This window comes from Schistocerca piceifrons, chromosome 9, assembly GCF_021461385.2.
Source record: "Schistocerca piceifrons isolate TAMUIC-IGC-003096 chromosome 9, iqSchPice1.1, whole genome shotgun sequence".
NCBI classification, from domain to species: domain Eukaryota; kingdom Metazoa; phylum Arthropoda; class Insecta; order Orthoptera; family Acrididae; genus Schistocerca; species Schistocerca piceifrons.
Genome location: NC_060146.1, coordinates 84,148,603 through 84,172,261, shown reverse-complemented (window position 1 = coordinate 84,172,261; position 23,659 = coordinate 84,148,603). Strand labels below are relative to the sequence as shown.

The 23,659-nt window shown below is 43.8% G+C and overlaps 1 protein-coding gene across 3 annotated transcripts in view; it reads left to right on the top strand.

Moving 5' to 3' along the window:
* Positions 1 to 2,447: 2,447 nt before the first annotated feature.
* Positions 2,448 to 23,659, top strand: part of LOC124717270 (cytochrome P450 4C1-like) — a 207,587-nt gene continuing 186,375 nt past the window's right edge. For all 3 annotated transcript variants that reach the window (XM_047244083.1, XM_047244082.1, XM_047244081.1), the window contains exon 1: positions 2,448 to 2,522. The gene's annotated coding sequence lies outside the window, so the exon portion shown is untranslated. The remainder of the gene's footprint in view (positions 2,523 to 23,659) is intronic.

Here is a 23,659-nt window from a genome sequence, read left to right as displayed (position 1 = left end):
TTGGTTAGTGACACCGTAATTCACACTGCCGCTTCACGTTGCTCGTAGCCTGCTTCGTCGATCTGCCGGATACGCCATCCGACTGTTTGTTCAAAAATTACCATCTCACCTCTTGCATCCATTCAGCGCCGACAACTTACACAAGACGAGTATTAAGTGTGGCTTCGTTTGACTACAGTGGTCCGTAAAGAGTAACCTTGTAGTCGTATTTCTCCAAATAGTTGCCTTAAGATTTAAATTGCAAATTTCTATTGAACTGTTACGTAGCTGGCCCTTATCTTCTTCTTCTTTTTATTATTAAAAGCATAATGATTGAAGCAGAAGAAATGGATTAAAATTTGTGCTCCGACCGGGACTCGTAGTTTGTAGTTCGTGTAGCAGTGTCTACCACACTGCTGTGGTGGTGTAATGGTTAGCATTTCTGCCTATCGAGTAATAGCCGGCACGGTAGCTCAGCGTGTTCGGTCAGAGGGTTAACTGCCTTCTGTAATAAAACAACTGAGTTAATCGATCAACAACGAACTTAAACGGATGTCACGTCCGCCCCGAGAAGATGCAGCGAACAAAATCGAACAACATGAGTAAAAAAAAAAAAAAAAAAAAAAAAAAAAAAAAAAAAAACGTAAGAAAACCCGGGTACTGTTCCCGGCCGCAACACAAATTTTAATCAATTTCTTCTGCTTCATTTGTTGTCGCAATAAAGAAGGGACTTTAATATCTCAGGGAAAATATATAATTATTAAAAGCATGTTACATTCCTCCAAACTGTGGCCTTAATACTTAAATTACAAATTTCAGTCCTGCAGAAAAAGTGAACAAAAACTTTTTGTGGGAAAATTCTTGTACCTAAATTTTATACTGCATTACGTTTTTGCTAAAGGCCGCAGTTTTCGAATTATCCAAGAAAAACACACAGAAGAGGTCTTCAAACGTGTTTTGAACAGTGGCCTTCCACGAAAATGTATCCCTCTACAAAATTTAACTACAACAAGTTTCATAGATTGCACGTACAAAACAGAGACCGTGAAAGCCGTTCATGTGATATTTGAAGGTACTGTGGGATGCGTAAAGCCATATGTAGAGGCGGCTGAATCAGGCCATATAGCAAGTGGATTTGTACTGACTATGAAGTGAGTACTTATTTGCAGTTGTTAAGCAAGGAACTGTGTAAAGAGACTCAACGGCTGGATCAGTCAGCTGCCTACCACACAGCAGAGCCTGTGTTCGTAAATGTCGTAAATGTCAATTTCATTGTCTACAATAATTTACACTTCATGAGGGGTATTAAATTCGTCACCTCAGCTCTCCCAACATCTGAAGAGATCCGGAGGCTTAAATTGCATCCCTCTCCAACACAAGTAGGTCGCCGGCCGGTGTGGCTGTGCGGTTCTAGGCGCTTCAGTCTGGAACCGCGTGACCGCTACGGTCGCAGGTTCGAATCCTGCCTCGGGCATGGATGTGTGTGATGTCCTTAGGTTAGTTAGGTTTAAGTGGTTCTAAGTTCTAGGGGACTGATGACCACATAGTGCTCAGAGCGATTTGAACCATTTTTTGATCAAGTAGGTCACCTGCATGTTATGTAATTTTAGGTACTTGAACACAAGTTAGGCTATGAATTATAGCAGGTTACTGTTCTAAACTTGGTCATGATCAGTCCCATTCCATCACACATATTCACACACATCTTGAAAAATATACCGTGAATGTGTGGTAAGTGGCTCCACTCACTGCAGCCCTCTCTTCAAGTGTCAGCAATTCCTGATTGGAAAAGATTTGTGCCGCCTACCAGTAACACAATTATGTTGATAGAAGTGTAGTAACTTTCTGGTCATTCGTCAATTCATCGACAAGAGACTACAAGGCAGTTACACAGGTCTAAAACAGCCGTTAACGATAAAAAGCAGCGAGGTGCCACATTTACCAATCCCATCCATTTCCCAACAGCGCTACAAGGTCACTGACAACATAACACTTACAAATCAAACACTTCTCAGCCACCGGCAGGAGTGGCCGAGCGGTTCTAGGTGCTGCAGTCTGGGACCGCGCGACCGCTATGGTCGCAGGTTCGAATCTTGCCTCGGGCATGGATGTGTGTGCTGTCCTTAGGTTAGTTAGGTTTAAGTAGTTCGAAGTTCTAGGGGACTGATGACCTCAGATGTTAAGTACCATAGTGCTCCCATGGCACTACTCTTGTAAATTGTTAAACAATTAATCTGATTGGATAGTGCAAACGGACTACTTGCAGCCATTTTAGATGTTGAAATTGCTGCGGTCTCGCAGACGGGTTCTTGTGTAATCACGTATTGCGCATTTATAAAGGATTTCGTTTAGCTCTCTCTGTGTACAATCAGCGACAGGTTAGTTCACACACGAAAAACTGGTTTCTCTAGATAGTGGAGGGCAGTAGGAGGGAGGTATAGTGGGAGGCAAGAGTGAGTTAGTCAGTAGCGGCACATCGAGCTGAAGGCATCACCAGCTACCGCCAATTTCCCCTGGTGATATCTTTTGGGACCAGTTTTTAGGTACTTGTGTTATTACAATGATTTTTCTGTTCCCAGCGCATGTGTAGCATTATGACCTGCTGTTTACAACTATGTTTTCTTTTTATTTTTCATGACAATTTTTATGTGGAGTTTTCTGCCCTACCCCTTCTGACCACGTATCCTCAGTAGCTATACACTTGTAGGTCGGTAGGAGGCAATTCTTCCGGCAGCAGCTACCCTTAAGCGATCTATTTGACTCTTGTAAATTGTTAAACAATTAAGGGTAGCTGTAGGGTAGTTTTGATTAGTACTGTGGCCAGGAGCACACAGCAAGGTGAACATATACACACGCGTGATCGGAAAGGGGAGCAAAACCCAGTTGAGCCCTATACACCAAGCCGAGCAGCTCTGGTTCATTCTGTCTGGGGTTGCGAAATCGGAAGAAGCTCTATACTGCACTGTGGGTTGATCGGCCGTTCCATACAGGCAAGAAACGAAGTTTACTATGCTTTCAACTACTTTTAAAGGTCAGCCTGACCCTATACTGCCTTTCCCTCCGCATGAAAATGCACATACACAAATCACTGTAAATAAAACACTGTCTTAGGACTGAGTAGAGAATACGAAAGCAAATATTCTTGTACAAAAACTTTTATTAATTTTTGCATGTACATTCACACAGAAATAACTATTTCTTATATTTGTTTGTTGTAGTTTTAATAACATCCCACATAAATTTTAAGTTATTATTTATGTCTACATGCGAATCATATGTTTCACTCTCCAGTCAGTAATTTGACGAGTACAAAGAAGGTATGTTCTTGGTTTATAATAGATGCCTAGATTTTTTCCTCTAAACTATCTCCTTTATTGCTTCTTGCAGTTCTTATAGCTGAGAGCATTCGGGAATTTTAATTTTCCCTCTCATTTCCAGCATAACACAGTTATTTAAACACTCCTTAGTATCCTGGGTATATGTTGTCAGATCATCAGCTCCACATTCTTTCGGAATTTCCGTACTGAACTTCAACTTTACAATTTTTACAAGTTAATTCCTCTTGAATGATGTTACTCCATCGGTTTGAACCTTTGATAACGGTTGTTTTGTTACTAAGTGCACGAAACTGAGTCCGCAAGATTAAGAAACAATGTAACCATCCTTTTTATTCAGATCCAGATGAGAATGGGGCTTTATAAACAGATTTTTCGTCTGTCCTTTAATGTAGAAATGTTCTCGGTGCCGGTATTTTCGGCCAGTTCTCCAACATACGGCCTCTTACCGCAGCTATTTACAGAAAATTCTAACAGCTGATATTCTCCACTTGCACCCTGGTTTTCCTGTACTCTGTGTGTAAAGTAAATTATTAGTCTTGCCTGTCCATCCCAGTGGCTTCTTCTTTTTTCTAGGAACAGTTTATACTCCTCCTTTGTGACAATTCTTTTCGCCATGTACTCCAGTTTTCGTTTTTTCGCTTCGACCTCTTGTATTTCCAGTTTTCTTTTTCGTGCACTTAAGACATTAACATAACAGAAAGGAGTAATTTCTTTAATGATGAATGATTTAAGCCCGTTTGATAGATTGCTTATTTTTCGTAAGACTTGTGGTATAATACTATTTGTAGGAACAAATCTCAATTCGGCGATCTCTGTATCCGACAACCAGCAGAACGTTGATAAACACCACACAGCAACTGTCCTGTAAGTTAGCAGTTAGCTGACACCACATGAGTGTTTATTACAATGATTTTTCTGTTCCCAGAGCATGTGTAGCATTATGATCTGCTGTTTACAACTATGTTTTCTTTTTATTTTTCGTGACAATTTTGGTGTGCAGTTTTCTGCCCTACTCCTTCTTACCACGTAAGACTTTCTTAGTCTTGGCACAGAGTAGTTTAAAAGACTTCAACAGTTTTACATAGGGTCAGACACACAATCCATTCTGTAGTTGTAGCCTCGAGTCTGGTAATACCGTGTTGTTTAGCCAAGAGGGATGTAAAAGTTTCTCGTGGTCGCATGTGTGGACACTTTATAAAATTTATAACGTAGTTACCGATACCTTCATTCACACCTGGGCTTGAGATTCGACATATAAATTTGCGATAAATCTTTACACTCCAGCTGGTCATATACGTCGAACAGTCTATTCCAACTATCTTATCGTTGTTCACAATCACACTGCTGCTTCGCTGGACGTCTCCTTCCATGCAGAAGTCGTTGTTTGATATTACGTAGTCCGGAGAAACCTCGCGTTATGATTTTTTTATCTTTTCTGTTTCATTGTTTCATTTTATTTGTGACCTTTAGAAACGATCCATTCTTCCAGTCTCCGATATACGATGTGCTAAAATTTAAAAGACATATTCGATCACACAAACATGGAACGACTAATCACACAGAATAATTACATTCGTTCGAACCCTATAAATTAGATCGTGATGTGCTCTCATCACTGCACGAGACTCACTCCATACGCCACTTGACGTATGGAACTTTCCTAGCGTGCATTGCGTAAAACGTTTCAGTTATACGAAAGCGTTTATATTCTCTTTCCTAGCATTGTTCTCTGAATTTATACACAACCCCACACAGCGGTCCGTAAACAGATTTACTGCCACGACAGACAACTCTTCCGATCGCAGATACTTACCATTAGCGCAGCCCGTGCGATGACTAATGGGTTGTTAGTTTTTAATATTTTGGAAGACGAATGGCGTCTCCTAAGCAGCCATATAAGATTATAGTTCTGCCTCGGTTAAAAACTTTGTCCCGTTACAAAAATACTGGGCCACGGTAGCCACACTCTATAAAAAATAATAAGTTATTTTAACTATATCATTGAAACCAGGGAAAATTTAGCAACAGAAATCGAGGAGAAAGGCCGTCGTACTTTATACAGCAAACAAACTAAAAATGCAAACTTCTTTAGATCTTACACGAGTATAGATCAAAAAGCATTGGTTACTTTATGGATTTGACACTAATATTTATCTGCGGAGGAAAACTGCAAACTTCTCTTCTATTGGCCGAACAAGTCAATCACGTTGTCTTCAGAATCAGTATTTTTCGCTCATTTGCTGTGGACACTAAGAAGAGTGTGACAGACGGTCCGCGACAGTTGCACTTCCGATCCACGTCTTCACTCTACGCAGTGCATTGAAGGACCGCTCTACGTGTTGGCTGTGGGGGGTATAGTTTTGCAGAATATATGCAGTCTTCTAACTGCTGAGTAAAAGCCAGTTTCTGCAAGTATATCACGGAGCTTTGCTTTTTCGTTTCAAACACTCTTTATTGGTCCAGGCTTCGTACCATAATCTGGCTCCTGCTTCGACGTTATTGATTTGATAAAACTATTGCAAACTTTTTAGTCTCTCATTAAATCTTCTTTCTTCTACATTTTCATTAAACATGGGGGCAAAATTCCACCCTAGAAAGGTACGTCTTTACCTTTTTCACATCTTGTGTTAAGTGACGTGATTTTAGATTCGATGTACTGATTGTAAATTGTCGCTTTGAAGTAGTCGTTGGGCGTTGAGAACTTGACATTCAAATTGCATCGCTGGGGCTGCCTGCCAGGCAATCTTGGGATTTTTATATCTGTGTCTAAATGCTTACAGTTTTTTTTCCACTGGCTCGAAAATGTTTCTTAATTCGTCATTGCTTTCCCTCTGCTTTTGAAACTGGCTGGCGTCTCAGTGTTGTATCTGCAGCCAGAGCGGTGATCAATGTCAGTATATTCGACCTTGTTCACTATTGGCCCTAGATACGAGGTCTACCTTGAGGTAATGTGTAGGCAAACAATAAAAAGCAGCTGACGATGTTGCGCTATTTAGTCGCCTAGCACGTGGTCTGCTTCTCTTCACTGTCGTTTCCAAGGTGACTGAGGCTACCCTTTACTGGCAAGAAGTTTTCTCTGAATACCTTTATTGATCTATAGTTGTGTGACCACCTAGTTTCACAGAACAGTGTGCCAGCCGAAATGGCCGTGCGGTTAAAGGCGCTGCAGTCTGGAACCGCAAGACCGCTACGGTCGCAGGTTCGAATCCTGCCTCGGGCATGGATGTTTGTGATGTCCTTAGGTTAGTTACGTTTAACTAGTTCTAAGTTCTAGGGGACTAATGACCTCAGATGTTGAGTCCCATAGTGCTCAGAGCCATTTGAACCATTTAAACGACAGAACAGTGTAATGGTTTTCGTACGCAATGCCCTTTCTCTAAAGAAACAAGTAACTACATTTATTGTTCCGACAGTGTACAAATATCCTGGAACCTGTTAACGTCATCAGCACTAAGTTAAGTGTTGTGGATTGGCAAGACAGCCAACCAACTATGAGAGGAAGCCGAAAGGCCCGCGTTTTAGCTCACGCAGGCTGGCGTGAGGTCTGGAACAGGTCAAGGAAATGAGACTAACAAGAAAAGGAAGTAGCTGCTGGAATACTTAACTTTAATCCATAATTGGTGAACATCGCTCTTGACGGTACACGTTTTACAGCGTCAATGGTAACTGTTAATGGCGCCTTGCTAGGTCGTAGCAAATGACATAGCTGAAGGCTATGCTAACTATCGTCTCGTCAAATGAGAGCGTAATTTGTCAGTGAACCATCGCCAGCAAAGTCGGCTGTACAACTGGGGCGAGTGCTAACAAGTCTCTCTAGACCTGCCGTGTGACGGCGCTCGGTCTGCAATCACTGATAGTGTCGACACACGGGTCCGACGTATACTAACAGACCGCGGCCGATTTAAAGGCTACCGCCTAGCAAGTGTGGTGTCTGGCGGTGACACCACATTAAGTATGTACAATGCACATTAGAAATAGTTTCTCAAAGATACTTTTATCTAATCCTAGCTTGGACTCCAGTTTGATGGCCTGCGACTGTCGAACAGCCGTCAAAACGTAAGCGAAGTAACTTAATCATATCATTGTAACATAGATGAGGAAATTCTCTCAACGTCCAATGCAGTTAGCTTTGCAAAAGCTAAAAACACTTCCTTTACTGTAACGTTCAATTTCTTGTCTAAAAATCGAACTCTCGGCGACAGTTGTCCTTTTCCGCTAATATCAGCCGTACATCTTCCAGTAATGAAACCGCTGCTGATCTGTTTACCTTTACAACTATCTCGTGTTGTAACATAGAAGCAAATATGCTTATTAAATTGTTTTGAACTCTATGCAACATATATTTTGCTTTTGCACTGTGGTTTTGTAATTGGCCCTCCAATACTTTGTTGCCCGCACTAACTCTAAACAAAAGTAAATCTTGAAAATTTCCTTCACTCCAATACTTTCCTGTAATGCATATTTCATGTACCACAAAATATTAAAGTAGCAAGAGTTGATTTTAGTTTGTTCTATTGACATTTATAAGAGGACTGATTGTTCGATCACGTTTCTCTCTCTCATTTCTATGGATTCGCAAAGACGTATGGCCTTATGTAGTCTCGAGGCGCCCACTGCTCTTTTCATGGCGTCGATCATCATCATGAAAATGTCTATAATGTTGATGAGCCTTAAAAAAACACAAAAGCACCGGATATTTCTCTCTTTAAAACTGATTTGGAAAGAGTAAAAAAGTTACATAGCGCTCTCTTCAACTTTGGTGAGTATATTAGCCATGAATACTTTTCTAGTAAAGTTTTCTAAAAAGAGCCCTTTTATATATTTTTTGTTGTCAACATCCTTTTTGACATTAAGAGACAAATTTAGAGCACATGGGCGTGTTAGCAACAAATATTTGACATCGCCTGTCACTGAATTGTGTACGCATTCGCCTGAACCAAAGCTGTGGTTGATTGCTAATGAATGAGGCTTCCCTGGCTTGTTGACAGTAGACACTGAAGTTGATGGGGTGACGTCATCTAACGCTGTCGCTTCGAGAGTAGTGATATCAGGAGACTGAAAGCCAATGGTGGGTGAACACTGCGGCAATGATACTTCGGTGACCGGTAGCGGTGAAGATTCTTCTAGACAAATAATGTGAAGTTAGAAGTGTTGGCAATAAGCTAGTTGTGAGACCGTAACTTTTTCCAGCGAATTGAATGTTCAAATAACTTACGGGTTTGCTGCCGGGTGACGTCGTCCACAACCGCCGATATTTCGACAGTAGCACACCCTGCCATTCTCAAGGCATAAATGCAAGGAGGAAGCAATGTGCAAGGGAATTTAATACCTCGGTTAACAGAGGAGAAACAAGGAAGATACCACACAGAACAAGTAACCGTAGAGTCAACACACAACCAAATATAACCAACATCAGAAATATCGATGGTGACCATTAATCGACAGGTGAGGAAGCAGTAATTCTGTCCCTCTGTTTTTTAATGAGAAACAGAGCCTGATTCCAAGCAGCATTTAAAACAAATCCAGCATCTCTGTTTATAAGGTTGCTTTATAGTTTGATTTCAACGGCTTCCTTAATAACACTATCCCAATAGCTGGACGTGCAAGCCAGAATCTCCGTGTTGTTGTATTCCATAGGATGACCGGTGTCAAGGCAATGTTCTGCAATAGCGGATTTGCTCGGCTGTTGTAAGCGTGTGGGACGCTTATGTTCAATACATCGGTCTTCCACAGTCCTGATTGTCTGACCAATATATGACATGCCACAACTTTAAGGAATACGATAGACACCAGTCTTATGCAAATCAAGATCATCTTTTACGGACGCCAACAGGGCCGTAATCTTAGAAGGTGGTCGAAAAACACATTTCATGTCACATTTCCGCACAACACGGCCAATCCTGTTGGAAATGCTTCCTGCGTAAGGCAAAAAGGCCGTAAACTTAGGTGCCACTTCGTTGCTGTCGTCACTCACCCGTTGCACAGCAGGCTGATAGCGCAACGCACGTTTCATCTGCCTCTCACTATAACCATTCTGACGAAAGGTGACTTCGAGATGTGATAGCTCAGCTGCCAAACTTTCAGGGTCTGAGATAACGTGGGCCCTGTGAACCAAGGTACGAAGTACTCCATCATGCTTAGCTGGATGGTGACAACTATCAGCTCGCGGATACAAGTCAGTATGAGTAGGCTTCCTATAAACAGAATGTACCAACGTACCATCAGTCTTCCTTCTGACCAACACATCAAGGAAGGGAAGGCATCCATTCTTTTCCACCTCCATAGTGAACTGAATATTCGGGTGGATTGAATTCAGGTGTTCCAAAAACCGGTTTAAATTCTCACTACCGTGAGGCCAAACAACTAAAGTATCGTCTACATATCTGAAAAAACACGCAGATTTCAAGGTCGCTGACTCCAAAGCACGTTCCTCAAAGTCTTCCATAAACAAATTAGCCACAATAGGTGACAACAGGCTTCCTGTTGCAACTCCATCAGTCTGTTAGTAGTACTGACCATTGAATAAAAAATAAGTGGAAGTCAGCACATGTCGAAACAAATTTGTTAAATCTACACCAAACTTAACCTCAATTAGCTGCAACGAATCAGAGAGAGAGTAATGTGAGTGAAAAGAGAAACCACATCAAAAGTGACTAAAATATCAGAGTCATTCACACGCAATCCCTACAACCTACGTAAGAAATCTGCAGGGTTCTTAATGTGGTGTTCACACCTACCTACTATAGTGCGCATCATTTACGACGGCGGCCGAGTTTAGCTTCGTTCTACGCATCTGACGTCACAAAACACAGTCAGCCAATGAACAGAGAACGACGTTGCCAGAGCTCGACTTTGGCGCAGAGCACGGACGAGTGTCTTCAGTTTTAAAAACGTTCAGTCATAAATAAAGTAATTGAACAATAGCAATGTCTTCATAGCAGACTTTCTTTTATAGAAAGTTTGGAAAAATCATTCTTTATATGTTACTTCATATTGTACTAATTAATTAAACCAAACAAGCAATAAGCATTCTAATTCAGGCAATAGCAAGGAAACACCTGTTTGTATCATTCTCACGAACCGCTTTTTAGCAAAAAAGAACAGCGGTAATTGTTTATTTCTTATTGTACTTCGACGAAACGTGAGTAATTCGTAGTCATAACAACAGTTGGTTCAAATGGCTCTGAGCACTATGGGACTCAACTTCTGAGGTCATTAGTCCCCTAGAACTTAGAACTAGTTAAACCTAACTAACCTAAGGACATCACAAACATCCATGCCCGAGGCAGGATTCGAACCTGCGACCGTAGCGGTCTTGCGGTTCCAGACTGCAGCGCCTTTAACCGCACGGGCACTTCGGCCGGCCATAGCAACAGTGTTTGTCGGTATTTTGTGTAATGTTTTAGAGTCCTCCACGATTTCTGTTACAATACGAGCTGCGTCAGCCTAATGGTGCCGGCACGGTAACTCAGCGTCTTCGGTCAGAGGGTTAGCTGCCCACTGTAATAAAAAAAATCTGAATTAATGGGTTAACGACGAACTGAAACGGGTATCTTGCGACGTCCGCCCCGAGCAAATACAACGAGCGAAAACGAACAAAATGAGATTTAAAAAGAAAAAAATAGTTAAGGTGTACGGCTACCGCGCGGGAGGTTCTGAGTTAAAATCTTCTTTGGTACTTAATATTTTCTTTATTTAAAAACAATGTCGAAGTGTCTTACTTCATGAATTTTATTCGTTTGAATGTATTTTTTTGAAATATCTATTGCTTTGTCTCTTCATTATAGTCATAAAAAGTTTTCGGTTTTTCTAATTTTGTCCTCCAATATTTCTTTTCACAGCAATTAAAAACAATGAAAAGGCACACATACAATATTCATGTTATCTGTTTTGTTTGCATATCGTCTCTTCCGCAGTCGCTGTTTTACTATTCATATTGAGATATATTCTTTGGCGACATTATTAAAAGTATTATTTAGAGCAGAATTTCGGTTCGTACGTTGCCGAGCTACTTGATTGTCTGACGTAATTCTTTGCTTCGCTGCTTTGGTAACATCATCATATTGAATGTTTGCTGTCCATTCTGACAAACACAAATTGTTTGCACACTGCGCCTCACTGACAATATATTTTAGTTTCTCTGTTTTATTATGTCCACAGTTCAGTTTTGTGTACTTCGCCAACTTAGTTTTAATGAGAACTTTTTAGAAAAAAGCGAAATGACTCTGGTATAAATAAAACTTTTATTATAGTCGCGAAATACGGAATATTTCTCAATATTACATACGACACCTATCTGGTACTTGAATTAAATGAGATATTGTTATACAGTAAATTTTATATGAAATTTATGTATCTTGTCCACATTTCATTCTCAACATTGTGGCAACTAAAATCGACCATACGGAAAGTATACGCTATGGACTTTAACCTCTGTTAAGTCTTCAAAATTTCGTGCAATGGTTTACTACATTTAATGCTGCACAATAACTGCGTTGAACATCAAAACAAAATTAAGTCATTTATTGGGGGAAGGTATCAGTCAAGAAGATGTGTAAGAACCTAATTTTTGGGCCAAATAGTTTTTGGGAAATCGAATGATAAGTGTGTCAAAGCAGTGGGAACACCATGTGTCAGCACAGGCGAGCAGTGCTGTGCTGTGATGACAAAGTCTTGCACAGCGCGGAATGCGGGGAGACCGTCTCTGTAGCAGCGAAAGGGTTAATGCAGCTGTGGTGGCTTTACTTCATGAACTGCGCGCTCACCCCTAAACGTAAGTTTGCGAACTATACTATACTATGGCGCTGCTTTTCTTGGCGCGTGCGTCGTTTGCAACTCACAACGCTGCAATCTCCCGCGTCTGGGCGGGCATGCGCGAGCCTCCAAGATAAAAGAATTGAACTATAGTGGGCTCAACAAACTAGCAAGATATTTAGCTACACGATATGTCGGAGCACCAATATTAGAAACAATAGGCCTCAGAGGGACAGCCTGTTTATGGACCTCAGGGAGGCCATATAATCTAGGAGGTACAGCACAGTAAGAGTTAAGACTGCCGGCCGCAGTGGCCGTGCGGTTCTAGGCACTACAGTCTGGAGCCGGGCGACCGCTACGGTCGCAGGTTCGAATCCTGCCTCAGGCATGGATATTTGTGATGTCCTTAGGTTAGTTAGGTTTAATTAGTTCTAAGTTCTAGGCGACTGATGACCTCAGAAGTTAAGTCGCATAGTGCTCAGAGCCATGTGAACCAGGTTAAGACTCTTGATAGTCTCCTGTGACAAAGAACTTTTCTTCAGGAGGTTATTAGTCTTCCGCTCAACCCTCCTAGTAGGGTCAGTAACGATTTTGCGTTACGCTGAATCAGAAAGCAGACACTGCGTCTTTTGAATGTAATCGTGCTTGTTCAACAAAACCGTTGCATTTCCCTTGTCCACAGGTAAAATTAAAATATCAGGATACATTCTAAGTGAACGTAAAGCAGCCACCTCAGCTGCTGTAATGTTACGGGCCCCAGTCAACACACGACAAGCTTCCCTCCTAACCTCTTCCGCAGCCTGTTCAATAGAACTAATAAAATCAACGACTGGCAAACTCTGAGGCGTCGGTGCGAAATTCAAACCTTTCCCCAGCACAGACAATGCTGCGTCGTCAAACGTTTTCTCTGTGAGACTGACCACAGAACGCTGAGAATTAAAATTAGAATTAGTCACTGAGCCAAGTAAACGTTCAAACTTCGCCGAATAACGAGCAGTTACGGACTGAAATTCCCAGTCAGACTGCGACCAAGAGGCACCGTCCACCCAATCCCAAGAAAATTCAGAAACATTAGACGCCATCATTAAATGAAGCTGAAATAATTCCCTTGCACACTGCTTCCTCCTTGTATTTGTGCCTTGAGAATGGCAGGGTGTGCTCCTGTCGAAATATCGGCGGCGGTCGACGTCGTTACCCGGCGGCAAACCCGTAAGTTATTTCAACATAAACTAGTTATATGAAGACAATAACTATTCTCGAAAGAAAAGAATACTGTTGATGACCGTGCAGCTTTTCCCTGGAATAAATGATGACCTCAGCTTCAGTTAATCATCATTTATTCCAGGGAAAAGTTGCACGGTCATCAACAGTATTCTGTTCTTTCGAGAACAGTTATTATCTTCATATACATAGTTAAAGGCTACCCGGCCATTGACCTTCGTCTGTGCGAATGCGCACAGGTTGCCCAAACTCTTACGGGAATCGCCAAAGCGTGGGCGAGTAATGAGTGGGTGGGCAAATGTCCATAAGGTACAATACATATGTAGAATTGTGGACGGCTGGGAATGTCAGTCTCACGGGAAGCGTGCAAGGTGTAAGTCCCTCCAGTCGCGCTATTCATCTGTGTCCTCGGTCGCTCAGATGGATAGACCGTCTGCCATGTAAGCAGGAGATCCCGGGCTCGAGTCCCGGTCGGGGCACACATTTTCAGCTGTCCACATCGAGGTATATCAACAACACCTGTCGGCAGCTGAGGGTTTCAGTTAGTCATCATTTAATAATCTTGTTGTTGTGCGACGCACTTCCGAAGGTACTGCAGATGCAACTTCTAATGAGTCATGCATGTTCGTTTTCTGTGTAGCAGAACACCTTTCTGTTGAAACAAATTCATGATATCCATCTCTGAAATGAATAAAATGAAACTTAACTTCAGAATAAGTACACAGTAATCCCCTTCACCCTACCATAGCAAACCGACTCATGTGTGTTTTTTATTAGAAATGCTGTATACTCACCTGCAAAATTTTACATATTTTGAACCGATCCGACGAAATAGGAAAACTGAAGAACATTATACAATAACCTTAGCGTTTTCATATTTACGCTTTTCAGCGATTTATTTACTCTAAAAGTTCTTTGCACCGACTTAAGGCGCTGGGAACTACAGCCCTATGATGAAAAAACTCACTATTGAGAAGTTAACAATAAACGTACGCACTATTGTGCTGTGTTCTGCGAAGGCTTGGATAGGACAGGGGAGAGGGGATGATAAGTCTAGAGCGTTACACTTGCACAAACTTCCTCGCTCTGTGTTTCGCCTTAGGAATGCTTCAACTCGTATAATGAAACTGAGTATACAAGTAAAAAAATGGTACAAAGAAATATTTTCGTGCTGAAACACTTGTTATCGTTCGTTGTTGCAATTTCATCCCTCACACCCCATGTGGGTGGAGGGTAGGCTGTCAGTGGCACAACACTCCGCTCTTCAGTCAAGAGCATTCATAAAGAGATAAGAAAGGTAATAGTAAAATGAAAATATGAAGACTTATCACATTTTAAATTTAAAAAATTGAGGATGGACAGCTAAAAGGACGGAAAACATATACACTTTAAAAACACATTTGTCGTGATGTGATATTTTTCTATGAAATAAAGCATTGGGGGATTGCAATTTGGCGTATATGTGAAATACTTGAACTGGTTGGGAAGTATTCTGGGATGAGACAATATGTTGGAGGGTGTGGGTAAAGAGATGATGGTTTTGGTTCAAATGGTTCAAATGGCTCTGAGCACTATGGGACTTAACATCTGTGGTCATTAGTCCCCTAGAACTTAGAGCTACTTAAACCTAACTAACCTAAGGACATCACACACATCCATGCCCGAGGCAGGATTAGAACCTGCGACCGTAGTGGTCAAGCGGTTCCAGACTGAAGCGCCTAGAACCGCACGGCCATACCGGCAGGCGATGATGGTCTATTGGGTGGAGAAACTATGGAGATGACAGGTAGGAGGTGAAGTACGTAGTGGGAATAAAAACTTTGGTGAGGATAGAGTGTGAGGAGGACTAATGATGGTGGAAAGGGTAGTGGTACAAGAAGAAAGGGACAGGGGTGGACAGAAAGGGGAAAGCAGAGAGGAGCCCTGATGTAGAAGAAGACAGGCGGGGAAGGGATAAGGCTGGTAGGTGGGATAAATATCAGAGCAGATTTCATTGCCAGCGGGAGGGAGTTGATTGACGTTGCAGTGAGATAGGATACTGTGTGTGTGTCGTTGCAACAGGATATCAGGGTTGGTGATCAGAGACAAGACATTGAAGTTACCGGAATCTAATTTACGGATAGTACTGGAGATGTGGAGGTGTTCAATTCGTGTGAGGATGGATGGTTATTAGATAAGATGGTCGGAGATCCATGTGGGGGAAGGAAAACGGATGTAGAAAGCGAGACGGAGTACAGAGTGTACGTATGTGTGGTGATTCCCCATCTTAAATTGTTTGCTCACTTCACGTGCTCACAGATAACGAGATGCTGGCTGACGCTCCGTTATAAATCTTTTGGATGTGCAGGCTCCCACAAAGTGTTAGGGCGGTTCTGTCGCCCAGCAAACTCGCACACTGTTAGGATCACCACTTTAGACTGACTACGTAATACCAACGAATAAACACTATTAAATATACTGAACTTACTTCGATTTATTACATACTTTCTTCAGAGTACAAGCAATAAGAATACATCACAAAAATGTATCGGATGAGAATGGGAGGGGGAGGGGAGAGAGAGACGGAGAGAAAGAGTACGCCCACAGTCCCATTTTCATAACTTGATCCAATTTGATTCCGCCACATTAATATTATTAGTATATATCTACATTCCATACAGTGTTGAGCCACTTTGTGGGAAATAAATAAGTTAAGCCAGTTGAGAAGGAAAAACAAACCCATGGTGTCCGACTACTGCATTCGTAATGTGCTGCTTGACACGGTCACGTCCATTTGATATCTAGGCGTAACGTTGCAGAAGTATATTAAGTGGAATGAGTATCTAAGGGTCGTAATAGGGAAGGCGAATGACCGATTTCGGTTTATTGGGAGAATTTTAGGAAAGTGTGATTCCTCTGTAAAGGAGACCGCATATAGGACTCTGGTACGATACATTCTTGACTTCTGCTAAATTATTTGAGATCAGTACGAGGTCGGATTACAGGAAGACATCGAAGCAATTCAAAGGCAGGCTGCTAGATTTGTTACCGGTAGGTTCGAACCGCACGAAGGAATTGCGGAGAACTTCGAGAACTCAAACGGGAATAGCTGGAGGAAAGAATTTTTTTTCCAAGGAGCCCTGTTGAGAAAATTTAGAGAACAGGCATTTGAGGCTGACTGCTGAATGTTTCTACGGTGGCAACGTACATTTTGCGCAATTACCATTAAGATAAGATTCGTATAAATTACGGCTCATACGGAGGTCTAGCTCTGTTTGCGAGTGGAACAGGAAAAAAAAAGACCAGTAGTGGTACAGGGTAGCCTCCTCCATATAGTGGCTTGCGGAGTGTGTATGCAGATGTTGATGTGTCGGCAGCTGGGCCAACACCCTGTAGATCGAGATGGCTGAAAATGCACGCTAGACTAACGCAGACGGGCGTGAAGTACTGGAACAGGCTACGTAATTAATGCTATGAAGAAAAGTACGTAGCTGGATTAATACTTATCTTTAATCAATCATTGTGGTACATCGCTCTTGACTATACACAGGAGACTTTAATTACAATCACTGTAAGGCTAATGGCGTCTTGCTAGTTCGTAGCCATTAACTTAGCTGAAGGCTATTCTGTCTCTCGGCTAATCAGAGAGAAAGGCTTCGTACATCTAGTCGCTAGCTAGGTCGTCCGTACAACTAGGGCGAGTGCTCTCTCGTATATCGAGACCTGCCTTGTGGTGGCGCTAGGTCTGCGATCACACAGTGGCGACACGCGGGTCCGACATGTACTAAATTGACCGCGGCCGATTTAAGTTACCACCTAGCAAGTGTGATGTCTGGCGGTGACACCACATTCCTCCCCCGCAGATCGGCGAACGGTCGTGAGATAAGGCTTCCGCCCGCCGTGGGGAGGACCCCATGTTGACGTATGCGATGAGGTGGGGAGCCTAACAACAGGCGAGGCTGTGCCACCCGCACCCGGCCATTCGGTCCGAGGGGAGCTAGGAAACGCCTGAAAACCTAGTCCAGGGTGCACGTCAACATGCGGTGTATGCGCCCGTAAAGAAACAGGAGGGGCCGAAGGGTCGACCTCCATTGCGTCGGGGTAGCCGACGCGCGATGACGTCATGTGGTCCGGAGCGGGCGGGAGTTCGATGGCGGAGGACAGCTGGTCACGGGAAGCGATCGGCGGCGCGTGACCCTGGGAGGCGCTTGGCGGCTGCAGCGAAGCGTCGAATGCGGGCGGCGCCGGCGGGAGAACAGGCGACGGCGGCTGCGGCGGCGGCGCGTCGCCATGGGGCAAAATGGAAGGCATCGTCGGTAACACCTGGGGATGAGGCGAGCCAGTAGATGGGTCCCTAGGGCGCTGACCGGACGGCACCGTCGCTGAAAGCAGACGGGGAGCGGCAGAACCCATGCGACTACAGAGGCGCAGCTGATTGAGATGCCGACGCACCTCACCAGAGGCCCCCAAAACCAAATACATCGCGCGGCCGAGGCAGCGAAGAATGCGCCCTGCTAGCCAACGCCGTGAACCTCGATAGTTGCGATAAAATACAACGTCGCCTGGAGCAAAAGCAGGAGTCTGCCGCTGCACAGGAACCTGATGCGGCGGATGCAGCAAAGACATCAAGGTGCGATGCGGACGATCATGGAGCAATTCAGCCGGCGAGCGACCATCTCGGGGCTGAGAGCGATACGAAGACAAGAAGAGCAACAATGCGTCCTCCCGAGAATGCGACTCTTTCAATTTCAGCATCTGTGACTTGAAAGTCCGGACCAATCGTTCAGCGGCACCGTTTGACTGAGGCGAAAACGGCGCGGATGTCAGGTGTTGAATACCATTGGCCTGGCAGAATGACTGAAATTCTGCGGACATGAATTGTGGGCCATTGTCGGAAACAATAGTCTGCGGAAGACCTTCAATGCAAAAGATAGCAGACAACGCTTGGATGGTGGCGGAGGACGTCGTGGAAGACATCCGGACAACAAAAGGAAAATTACTGAAGGCGTCGACCAGAACCAACCATCGAGCATTCCAGAATGGACCAGCAAAATCAATGTGCAAGCGTTGCCAAGGGGAAGTGGCTTTTGGCCATGCAAAGACTTTCCGCGGCGGTGCGGATTGTTGTTCGGCACACGCCATGCAAGAAGAACACATATTCGTAATCGCAGCATCGATTCCGAACCAAGTACAGTGCTGACGAGCAAGTTGTTTCGTTCGCACTATACCCCAATGTCCTTGGTGAAGAAGCCGTAAAACAGAGGACTGCAACGAACGTGGGACCACGACTCTGGACTGATCATTATCAGAACGCAACAACAAAACACCACGTCGAACAAAAAGTCTCTCCTTGTGAGCAAAAAATCGGCGAACCAACGGATCCGCAATCCGAGACTTCGACAAAGGCCATTGCGTAGCAACAAAACGTAAAACAGTAGCAAGGACAGGGTCAGCAGCTGTGGCTGTAGCTACACGACAAAAATCAATGGGAAACGATTCGACCACTTCATCGGTTTCCGAATCAATGAACATGCAAGCAAGTTCGGAAGAATCGAATGCTGTATCCTCAGCAACAGGCAAACGGGACAACGCATCGGCGTTTCCGTGCTTAGCAGTGGACCGATACAAGATATCGTAGCGGTACTGCGAGAGGAAAATAGACCAGCGAATGAATTTCTGCGCTGTACGTGGAGGTACAGGCTTGTTCGGATGAAAAAGCGATGTCAAAGGTTTGTGGTCTGTGATGATGGTGAAGTGACGACCATACAAGAAATCATGGAACTTAGTAACACCAAACACGAGAGCCAAAGCTTCTTTCTCTATCTGCGAGTAATTTCTTTGCGCAGACGAGAGCAATTTGGACGCAAAGGCAATAGGGCGATCATGCGAGCCAACTTTGTGCGCAAGGACAGCACCGATCCCGAAATCCGATGCATCTACCATCAACAAAAGGGGTTTCTGGGGATCGAAAGGCGTGAGGCAAGTATTTGAAAGCAACGCCGATTTCAACTGGCGAAAGGCGCGTTCGCATTCCGTCGTCCAGACGAATGGAACACCTTTACGGCGTAAGCGATGAAGCGGAGCTGAAATGGAAGAGGCATTGCGCATATATTTGTGATAATAGTTAATTTTACCCAACACACTCTGTAGCTGTTTCACATTGCGAGGGGAAGGTAAATCTTGTATGGCACGGAGGTGCTCTGGACTCGGATGTATGCCTTGGGCATTGATGACATGGCCCAGGTATGGTAAGTCACGAGCAAAAAACACACATTTGTCCTTCCTCAAGCGAAGACCATTTTGTCGCAAGACCTGAAATAACGTTCGTAGGTTCGCAAGATGATCTTCTTCTGTCTGTCCGGAGATCACTATATCGTCCAGATAGTTTGCTGCAGTAGGGACCGACGCACAAATAGTTTGTAAATATTGCTGAAACAAAGCAGGGGCGGATGCACACCCGAACGGCAGTCTTTTGAACCAGTACAATCCAAGATGCGTGTTAACCACCAATACGCGCTGGGATTCGTCGTCCACAGGTATTTACAAGTACGCATCGGCTAGATCCAACTTCGAAAAATATTTTCCCGGGCACAGTTCAGCAAAAAGATCTTCCGGGCGGGGCAAAGGAAAAGCAGCAGTCACTAGTTGTGGATTCACTGTGGCCTTGAAGTCCACGCAAAGTCTCAATTTTCCGGAAGGTTTTGGCAAAATTACTAAGGGTGAGGCCCAGAGAGAAGCTTGCACACGTTCAATTACACCCTGTGATTCTAGATCGTTTAATGTTCTTGCGACCTCATCACGCAATGCGTGGGGAACATTGCGCGCTCTGAAAAATTTCGGTTGCGCGTTGACCTTCAGTTCCAAATGTGCTTCATAGTTTTTAGCGCAACCTAAGCCTGGTGCAAAAATGTCTGCAAATTCGTCACATAAGCGAGAAACACTGTCTGAAGGCACAGTTTGATTCACTGATAGGACCTGATTTACAATAGACATGTTAAACAACTGAAATAAATCTAAGCCAAACAAGTTCACTGCAGAAGAAGAACGAAGAACGTAAAATGACACAAGTTTTGTTTGTCCCTTATATGTTGCAAGAAGAGTGCACTGTCCTAACACAGGAATTGTCTGTCCGGAATAACTTTTTAACTGAACATTTGCGGCACACAACGGAGGTGCGCCCAGTTGTTTGTACGTGTCGTGATTGAGCAATGAAACTGCAGCTCCGGTATCGAGCTGGAATGGTATCACTTTGCCTTTAAAGTCTAAGTCCACAAAAAGTTTATTGTCCTGCTGACGACAAGAGCGACTGTTTTGTGCAATTTGAATAGACACTGGTACAGAATCACTTGCTAATGGACGTGATTTCCGGCGACGTCGACGCACAGTTTTTGTGGGACGAACACAGTCACTGTTAGAGAAAGTGTCACTGGACGAAGTGGAATTAACTGCATGAATGTCCATGGGCGAATGTCCACGAGCCTGAGTGTCCTTGGTTCGATTCTGGCGCGAAGCAAAGGGCCTGGAATGATTGTGATTGTCTGATCGGAGCTTTTTCTGGCAAACACTTTGAACATGTCCTTTCCTATTACAGAAAAAGCAAATAGCTTGGCGTGACGGGCAATGTTCACACGAATGCCTAGTAGCACACCGCGGGCATGATTTCACTTCAGTTGTGGGCTGGCGCGGCACACGTGGCTTAGAGCGCGGCGGCAGCTGCGTTTGTTTGTACGATGGCAGTTGACCGGGCCGCGCAGCTCGCCCGGCGGGCCGGATAATGTTACACACTGCTGGCGAAGTTTCAAAAGATTCCTGAGCACAGTCAAGTGTGTCTTGTCTATCCAATATGTCTATCACTTGTTGAAGGGAGGGATTAACTAGTTTCAATATGTGCTCCTGTATGCGAACATCAGAAACGTTCTGTGCAATTGCATCACGTACCATTGTATCTGATTAAGAAAGGCCACAGTCACAGTCAAAGGCACAGTCCCTAGTAAGTCCTTGCAATGTTGCTACCCACTCCCTATTAGTTTGACCGGCCGTACGTTTTGTACGAAAAAAACGTATACCGTTTTGCAACCACATTAACTGTTTCTTTGAAATAGGCATCTAAAGCAGACAAAATTTCCTCGTAGGACAGAGTTGCTACGTCGCGTCGTGGAAACAATTTCACTATCACACGGTAGGTGGACACACCGACACAAGAAAGCAAAAACGGCTGCCACTCATTACCTTGAATTCTGTAGGCGGCGAGATGGAATGCAAACTGGCGGGACCATTCCCGCCAAGTCTCGTGGGTTTCATCAAAACTTCGAAATGGTGGTGCAACGGCAGGTTGTGGCTGCGGTACCGGTGAAGCAGCGGCAGCCGCATCGGTTTGAATGGCACGTTGACCCTGGACGAGCTGTCCAAGGGCATCCAATAACGCCTGCGTCTGCTGATTCTGCAAGCGATAAAATTCGGACAGTACATCTGGAGAATGTGGCGAAGCCATGACACAAGTAAATCAGAGCAAAGTAAAACACAAGATCCTTTGTAGACTCGTCGCCATGTGATGTGTCGGCAGCTGGGCCAACACCTTGTAGATCGAGATGGCTGAAAATGCACGCTAGACTAACGCAGACGGGCGTGAAGTACTGGAACAGGCTACGTAATTAATGCTATGAAGAAAAGTACGTAGCTGGATTAATACTTATCTTTAATCAATCATTGTGGTACATCGCTCTTGACTATACACAGGAGACTTTAATTACAATCACTGTAAGGCTAATGGCGCCTTGCTAGTTCGTAGCCATTAACTTAGCTGAAGGCTATTCTGTCTCTCGGCTAATCAGAGAGAAAGGCTTCGTATATCTAGTCGCTAGCTAGGTCGTCCGTACAACTGGGGCGAGTGCTCTCTCGTATATCGAGACCTGCCTTGTGGTGGCGCTAGGTCTGCGATCACACAGTGGCGACACGCGGGTCCGACATGTACTAAATGGACTGCGGCCGATTTAAGTTACCACCTAGCAAGTGTTGTGTCTGGCGGTGACACCACAGATGTAGATGTAAATTCTTCATGAAGTGCGATGTGGATGGTCGGCATAGCTTCGTGAGACATCCTGTCTTTATTTCTGTAGCAGTGTAACTTATGGATGGTCCGGAGCTGGCGCTCTGAATGTCGCCACGACTATAGTTCAATTCCTTTATCATGGCGCCTCGCGCCCAGACGCGGGAGATTGCTGCGTTGCCAGTTGCTCACGACGCATGCGCCAATAGAAGCAGCGCCATAGTATAGCATAGTTCGCAAGCTTACGTGTAGGGGGGAGCGCGCAGTTCATGAAGTGAAGCCACCACGGCCGCATTAACCCTTTCGCTGCTACTAAGAAGTGCTCCCCGCATTCCGCGCTGTGCGCGATTTTGTCATCACAGCACAGCACTGCTCGCCTGTGCTGACACATGGTGTTCCGACTGCTTTGACACACTTATCATTCGATTCCACAAAAACTATTAGGCCCAAAAATTAGATTCTTACACATCTTCTTGACTGATACCTTCCCCCCATAAATGACTTAATTTTGTTTCGATTTCATCGCAGTTATTATGCAGCATTAAATATAGTAAACCATTGCACGAAATTTTTAAGAGTTTGCAGAGGTAAAAGTCCATAGAGTATACTCTCCGTATGGACGATTTTAGCTGCGACAACGTTTAGAATGAAATGTGGACAAGATACCTAAATTTCATATAAATTTACTGTATAACAATATCTCATTTAGTTTAAGTACCACATATGTGTCGTATGTAATATTGAGAAATATTCCGTTTTTCGCGACTGTAACAAAAGTTTTATTTACACCGGGCACGTTTGGCTTTAGTTTAAAGCACTTCAATCAATCAAAAGGAATTAGACAAAATACATTAAACGAAACTGTGGACTTACAAAAACATTAGGACTTGAGTATACCGTCTATCAGTTAAGTGCTCTGAGCTATGTCAAATATAATTTTTGTGTGTGGCACACACAAACAGCACTTATTTGCTAAAACACTGATCAGCCGACACAAGCATTGAAAATTGTGTTACCGCACCACAGCACAAAACTACGAAAGGTGACTTGGCAATGGAGGAGACAAAATACTGTCCACTGAAGATGCTTCTAAAATGCGTCTGGTCTAAATAAGTCACTTATTCCAGTTGCACAAGAGGAATATATTTCAATACCATTGGTAAAACTCCGACTGTGGAACAAAAACAAAAAAGAGAACATGAGTACCATTGTGTATGTGCCATACCTTTCATTAATTGAAGTGCTTTAAAATAAAGCCAAATGCGCCCGGTGTAAATAAAACTTTTATTACAGTCGCGAAAGACGGAATATTTCTCAATATTACATACGACACCTATGTCGT